Source organism: Peromyscus leucopus, chromosome 1 (genome assembly GCF_004664715.2).
Source record: "Peromyscus leucopus breed LL Stock chromosome 1, UCI_PerLeu_2.1, whole genome shotgun sequence".
Taxonomy (NCBI): Eukaryota; Metazoa; Chordata; class Mammalia; order Rodentia; family Cricetidae; genus Peromyscus; species Peromyscus leucopus.
The window spans coordinates 124470404-124478595 of NC_051063.1; the positions used below are offsets into that span (position 1 = coordinate 124470404).

General features: G+C 36.4%; 1 pseudogene; it reads left to right on the forward strand.

The window, feature by feature from the left end:
* Positions 1-3: 3 nt before the first annotated feature.
* LOC114696140 lies at positions 4-3512 on the forward strand (annotated as a pseudogene).
* Positions 3513-8192: the final 4680 nt, after the last annotated feature.

Below are 8192 nucleotides of genomic sequence, written 5' to 3' on the forward strand. Positions count from 1 at the left end.
AAAAAACTTAAAAAGAAAATAGCCCAACAGCCAGTCAAGGAAGAGAGGACACAGTCTCTTAAAGCTGAAACAGATATAGATGAAGAACTATACACAGAAACTGAATGTGTTGAACATATTTATGACAATGTTTTAACAATATCTTCTCAAGAGCCATTTGATTTTTTCCAGACCAATATACAGCAAAAGCCTCCTACGCGATAAAGCTTTGTTTATACTTCAAGATACTGCACAGCCCGGTACAACAAAGGGTTCATCTCCATCAGTTAACAGAGACATCACTGCTAAAGAGGAAGCAAATGAAGAAGCTGAAATGAAAAGAAAAGAAGAAAGTGAGAGAAAGAGAGAAAGAGATGAAAAGTCAGCCTAGTAAGCCAGACCATCCACAGTCCTCATCAGAAAGCAAACCTAGACTTATTCCTGCTCCATTTCTAGAAGATGGGATCATTGAAATGGTGAACAAACTAATATCTACATCTTCACCAGAAACAGAAACATGCGGCAGAACTCCAGGTGCAAGTGGTGACCGAAATCAAGGTGAACTTTATGACACAGCTATGAAACTCATCAACTCAATGTTGAAAGGTTTTCAGATGCAGAAATTAAGGTGTTTAGGACAGATAAGAGAAATGAGATTTCCTCACAAGCAATCAAAGACTCATAAGCTCATATGGTACCTCCTGGGCTTAAAGAAGCAACTACAGAAGAACCATCATCCAGCATGAATATTAAAAATATGGATAAATTGCCACATGTGCATAAAACAGTTGAACAACCCCCTTCTGACAAGATGCCCTCCATAAATAGAAACCTATCAATTGAAAAATCAATTGTCAATAAAATCGTTCACTCTTGTGTTTGCAAAATTCTAAAGGAATGTATGCCTCAAGAGTCTGTTTGCAAGAACATCAACAATAACAGGGAAAATCTAGCAAAAAGGCTAACTAGCACAGTGATAAATGAAACTTTTCAGCATCAGCTTAACTTGATATTTTCCGATGAGATACCAGCTTCAGGATGTGTGCCTCTGGAATCAAAAGCTGCGGAGAAAAAGGTCCAAAAAGGCAGTGCAAACAGCCAGTAAAGAATGCCAACCCTCATCTCCATATACCATAAAGCTGCCTTTCAAGTTTTTAGAGGATGCGATTTCTGCTCTTTTAGCAAAAGTTTTTTCAAAACTATCCAATGTCAAAATAAAAATATCTCAATAAAATTTGTTGACACAACTTGACTTCCTTCAAATGAAGTTAGTAAGTATGGTTGCAGCAGAGATTGCCAAAAATGAAGATTTGAATATATAGTATTTAGAATCTTTGCATCCAAATGATGATGAAATTATTCAGCTGGTGGTTCAGACAATTTATAATAATATTTTGCCACAGTTTGGATCACAGGAAACCATACAAAATTGTGTAGTTAGTGGATGCAAATAAATTCCTTTCAAAAACCATAGTTGATTTAGTCCTTTGAGAAGTGGCTGGCAATCAGTTGCAGAACTATTTTGGTGGTGAGTTGACTCCATATCAGTGTGCAGAAGTTGACAATGTTGTTGAAAATATCCTCACCAATGTTGTCTTAACTACTCCATCACGGCCACCACGTCCTCGTAAACTATCTTATAATGTAATAGAAGCAATTGCTGTAAAATCCTTATCAAAGCTTTTATCTGTGTTTCCAAAAGTGCATACAGAAAGAACTAAGTCTCAAGAAACTGAAATGCAAAAAAATAACCTCAAAAATATTAAAGCAAATCCAAGAATATTTTTCCACAAGTAAGATCAAAGTTGTACAAGCTGCCAAGGAATCGGAACCTATGCCTGAAGCTGACAAAGCAACTATTGACAAAGTAGTTAATTCCGTTTATGGCAATCTTTTCAAACACTCTGGCTCTCCCACGTCTGTATTTGAAGATCTAATGGAGAAGAGTAATGTCCTTTCTGACATAATAGGTTTGTCAATGGTGAAGGAGATTTCCAATGCTGAATTTTAACCTCAAGCAGTGGAAGAACTTTCAAGTTCAGAATTAGCTCTAGAAGCTGTCAAAATTATGGAAAAGGTGATGAAAATAATTGATGAGCTAAAGTCCCAGGGGAAAAAAATCTTCATCGATAAAAGATTTAATGTTAGTCTCCGGAGTTTTAGAGGAAGCGTTGGCTTTATTCTTGGCTAAACTAGTAAAAAAAAAAAAAAAAAAAAAAAGCCTGGTGTTGCAAGCAAAGACATGGACGGTTTAACAAAGCCCGAGTTAAATAAAATTGCATCTCAGTTGACAAAATCTGTAACAGCTGAAATTTCCAGAAGTAATATAAACCTTGTAGATTCTAATCCTGAAGAACAACCTTTAGCTCCAGAAAACACTGAAATGATTTCTCAGGTTATTGATTCTGTTTACGATAACATAATAAAACAATCTGGAACCCATAATGAGCCCTGTGATATGAAAGGTACAAAGAAGGCCTTCCCTAAGAAAGTGGCCACCTTAATTGTCGATGGCGTTTCAAATGTTCCATCATGGAGAGTTAGCGCGAGTTCTTATGCTGCTGCTTTTGGAGAGCTAGACACAAATCGAATCATTGAAAAGGCACAAAAGCATGCTGCACAAATGAGCTCTGACTCCGATAAAGAGTCAGATGATGCATTAGAAGATGAACTTCCTGTTAGAATAATTCCACACGTCGGGAATAAACCACTGAGAATAGATCCAGATATCATCTCAGAACCCTTAGCAGTTATTTCTATGAAGACGCAGCCTCTGGAGACACTTAAGATAGACTGCATAAAGAGAACTGGATGTAGCAAAGCAGAGCTCAGAAGAGCTTCCATAAGTGGAAAAGGTCACTCTTCCCCAGACGTGTCTGAATTAGGAACGAGACAGAAATAAAGGCACATCTCATTGGATAGGACAGGACAACTGGATGTCAAACCCTTAGAGGTAAGCATCGCGACCATGGAGAAAAATGGGCAAGCAGTGACCAGTTCTGTGATTTCCTTCCTTTGCTAGCTACATGCAAATATATGCTTGTTATTTTCCCAACTGAACAGGGAATTGGTTGCAACAGTTCATCTCCACAGCCAGGATTTCAAGGACTTGCCATATCATTTCCATATTTCACACTAAAGGCCTAAGGCTAATTTTTACAAGATAATCCACTAAAACTATTTTACTTTGAAGCAGGGAAATATAAGTATGGATCCTTATTGACATCAGAATGATGTGAGTTGGCCTACAAAAAGTGAACTCTCTTCTTTCTTAAAAAGAAAAAAGAAAAATATCAAAACAAACAAACAAAAAGGAAACTATAAGACAAAACATAAAAATAATAACAAAAGACATGCAAAAATACATAAAGTTCAGTTTTTGTAGGCCAATTACTCCTGCGTATGAGGCCTGCCCTGGAGTATGATGTGAGTTCATATGTATAACAGACCTGCTGTGTTGTGTCTAGAAGATGCATTGCCTTGCAACCATCCACCACCTGTGGCTCTTAACAGTCTTCCCATCTCCTCTTCCTCAGAGATAAGGGTAGAGATTTGCTCAAGACATCCCTTTTCGGGCTGAGTGCTACAAAGTCTATTAGATTCTGCATATTTTCTGGCTGTGGATCTCTGTGTTAATTACCAAGAAGATCATTCTCTGATGAGGGATGAATGAGGCACTGATTTATGGCTATAGCAAGACATCATGAGAAATCATTTTATTGTTATATTCCTTTATCAGAATAGTAGTAACTGAATTTCCCATAGGCTAATGATCTCTCTAGTCCCAGGTCATTAACCATGTGAGCAATGTCAGATATGGGTTCTATCTCATTTGATTGGGTTTACATCCAATCAAAATTTGGTTAATCACTGCCATAACCTTTGTGCCACTACTCCAACTGTATCTCTTGTACTCAGGTCACTGTCGCAGTTTGCAGGGTTTGTAGCTGGATGATATTGATAACTACATTCCTCCTCCGGTAGCATGCAAACTGCCTTCCTACACCCATGAAAGCTAGTCACTAGAGGTGAAGCTTCTAGTGAGGTACCAGCTCTATTTCTCCATGTTTGAAGATGTAGCATTTACTGTCAAGTTGAGAGGGTAACCCATAGACTTATCAATAGCCTGTGGTATTTGAGGGGTTCTATTGTACCCCTTTGGTCAGCAGTTCAATACAATGTAACCCATTCCTGGCACATGGGGTTCTATTCAAATCCCTCATATTGAATGTGTGCATTTTTGTGGGATTTCTGTTTTTATGGATGTATTCTGTGCCATGGCACTGACCCAAGTATAAAACTATATTCTCTGGAAAATAAATACTTCAATTTTTTCTAGTATGACTCTGAAAATTACTGAATTAAGTCTTAAGGCTGATAATACAATAAGTTAATTAGTTATTGATTGATTGTTGAGTTAGAGACTAGGTCACTGCTTAGCCCTGGACAACCTGGAATTTATTACAAAGGCTGGTAATGTTTAGTTGTTTCTTCCAAAGTATAACATTCTCTTTTAGACAAAGACTTACTAAGACTCAAGAATAAAATACAACTTACAAATCTCAGGAAGTTCCTAAGGCATATAAGATTCACAAGGTTCTCCTCGAGGTCACTTCATCAGTAATGACTACTAGAAAGTGGAAAGCTGGGCTGGAGAGATGGCTCAGAGGTTAAGAGCACTGACTACTCTTCCAGAGGTCCTGTAACCATCTGTAATGAGATCTGGTGCCCTCTTCTGGCCTGCAGACTTACAGGCAGGCAGAACACTGTATACATAATAAATAAATAAATCTTAAACAACAACAAAAAAAAAGAAAGTGGAAAGCTTAGCCGGGCAGTGGTGGCATGTATCTGTAATCCCAGCACTCGGGAGGCAGAGGCAGGTGGATCCCTGTGAATTCTAGGCCAGCCTGGTCTACAGAGCTAGTCCAGGACAGGCTCCAAAGCTACAGAGAAACCCTGTCTTGAAAAAACAAACAAACAAAAAAAGTGGAAAGCTGACTGGAAATTATACAGAGAGCTCAAGGAATACAATTTTAGTGAGCCATCATTCATACTTGGTTAGGATTTTTACTGATAAAGCTACCCTTCTAAAAGTAATCTCTCACTCATGTTCCTGCAAGTAACTTCAATAAACTCACTGGTTTCAGTAAGACTTGTAAGCTAGAGTTGGATAATTTTTTTGTTATTGTTGTTATTGTTTGTTTTTCAGTCTGTCCTTGAGTTCTGTCTGAGGTGAACAGACATTTGTTCATGTATCTCCCAAAAAAGTTGTCCCAGGCTCTCTCTAACTCCCTCTGACTCTCATACCTCTGCCTCTTGGTGTGGGAATTGCAGGTGCTTATGTTTTCAAACTGAAATACTAAAATTATTGTGCACTCATAACTCCTCTGATCTTGTTTATCCTTTTTTAAAGAACATATGATGGTCCTTGCCATCATAAAATTTTCTCTCTTTTCTGAGTTTCCATTGCTACATCAGCATATACTTTGTGTAGTATTAATGTATAGGTAAGCAATTCCCTGAGTGTAAAATTTCTATAAACACCCTATAAAATAATATCATTAAAATAAATTTTGATTATCTATAGAACCATCCATAGCAAATTCTTTTCCTGGTTACCAACTTTATTTAGGTCACAGTGAATTTTTAAACACAAATACCATTTTCTTTTTGATGGAAGAAAAGTCCACTTGATAATAATAATAGTAGTGGTAATAACAACAAAAATAACAAACAACCAGCAGCCATGTGGAATTCAAAGCACATAAATCTTACATGCCAGTCTGATTATGACTGTCTTTTGTCAACAAAAGGACAGAAAAAAATCTATAGGTTAGGTCAGGTACTTTAGGCCCTTGGCTTTGCCTCATGGCTTTAACAGTATGCTTAGAAATGCCATACTTTTCACCCAATAAGACATATTTAAATCACCTGCAGTAACAAATCCCCAAACTATATTGCATATATTTGGATTTTCTAATCTTACTAATTTTGCATATAATAGAGTGCTTTGAATTTTTCAAGAGCTGCTTTTTAATAGTTTATTTCCACAGAAGATATCTTTTGAAGACATTGTCACTTGAAAATGTAGTTTAGAAAGTTGCAAATAAAGGTTGAGTTGAAGATCAATTATAAATTTATTTATAATTTCTGTTATATATCAAAGGCTGCTGAAATGGAGTGATTTGGTTACTGAATGATAATTACTCTTTCTTGGATTCTTCTATATTAAAAATGGTAATTGGGATTTGAGTAGAATATGAAAAAGAAATGAAGATTTACTTATTTTTGCAAAAGACAAAGAATGTGATTATGGAGTAAAAAAAATAAGCTGAAGATCACAATTCCAATGTGGCAATGCTTTTATACGTAGAGTTTGATAGAAAAAGAGCCTTTTCTTTAAAAATGAATGTCTAGATATCTATAGGATCACTTAATAAGGACAGAAAGTTAATTATGTGGTTCAATAATTTTTAAGAGAAATTGCAAAAGCAGAAGACAATAAGTTTATTTTATAAGAAAATATAAAGCTTAAACTATTCTGTTAGTCTGGATATTTGGAATAAATTATGACAGATAAACATATCTCAATGTAAGAATAATGCTAGATACAAACAAGTATTGCATATGATTTTTATTTCTTTCTTTCTTTTAAAATAGTGAAAATATACGAGTAAGTGGAATTTGAAGATATTAGCTAGATTGAGGTTAGAAATCATAAAAAAAGCTATGACACAAAGTAATATCAGAAAAGATATTGACATTTATTTTTAATATTTATTGTATGTTCAATTCCAGGCTGTTGGCAGGAATTCGTTTCAAAATATAAGAAGACCTAATATCACGAGAGCAGAGCTTTTGAAAGATATTCCTAACAAAAAAGATCTGATTGTTTGGTTAGTAGCTCATGATATTAGTCAAAAAGATTCGGAAAGTAACTTCAGAGAGGACGTGGTTTCTGATGAAGAGGAAATTGTTTTAGGAGAAGTTGCTGGACGTCAGTGCTTAGGAGAAATATCTGGAGGTCATGGTGAAGAAGTTGTGAAACCTTTAGAAACCAAAGTTGTTTCTCCAAAGACAACAATGAGCACAAGCAGCCTGAGAAAGTTCTTAGCACTAAGCAAATGCTGTCAGCTCACTTCCGGTGAAAATATTGAAAGTATTGAAGCATTGAAAATCAGACTATGAAACTTTACAAGACACATGTTAAAAGAGCTGTTGCTGAGACTGACATGCCCTTTTCCAAAAGCTTAGCAGACGGACTGTCTTCTAAGGACAAGTTACAATATAAGGTAGGTAACAAACATAATTCCCAGAAGCCTGGAAGAGTGGCCAACCTCAGACATTCTGTTCTGGGATGTACTTTGATTATCCAGCAAAGCAAACTAGAGTCATCATCTGCATAAGCCTGTAGATATATTGCATAGGTTAAATAATTAACCAGGCATGAAACTCAATTCAATATTTAATACAAAAACAAAACAAAAACAAAAACAAAAAACCTAGAACCACTAGCTTAAGAGAAAATGGAAAATAGACACTGCTTAAGGAAATTCAACCTTATTTGTTAAACAAGAGATTCCATGTTGTATTTGGGCTATAAATATTTGTTGGACATCCATAGAGAACTTCATATCGATAAGATGGATCCAGATGCCTGGCTGAGTTATATGGAAGTTAGAAATGATCTGTAGAAAGTGAGATTGTTGCATAACTTGTGTTAAGACCTAGGTCCAATCCACAGCACTGAAAACAACAAAAAAATCATCTGCTCTGTGTTATTTTTAACTAAACAAATGTTCAATTGTACCAATAAAGACTCAGGGGCCAGAGGAAAGCCTACTAACTCATAGAGGCAGCAAAAGCACCTGGCTGACCTTCCTCCTCCTCTGACATCCCAGGAAAAGACCTTTGTCCTCCACCATCTCCAACAAAAACCTCAAACTTAGTCTCCCTCCCTTCTACTTCCTGTGCATCTCTCCATCCATCTTCCTGACTCCCTCTTACTCTCTATGGATTAATCCTATCTTCACATCCTATCAACTGGTTGCTTGCTCTGCCTCTTGACCTATGGTTGACTTTATTTATCATGTTTACAATATTCAAGCAGAAAGCTCTTGGATTAAAGGTGTGTGTTAGGCCTGAGCCACACAACTAGAAACAGGTTTTTCCAATAAATAATGCAATCTCGGGGTTCACAGTGTGATCAA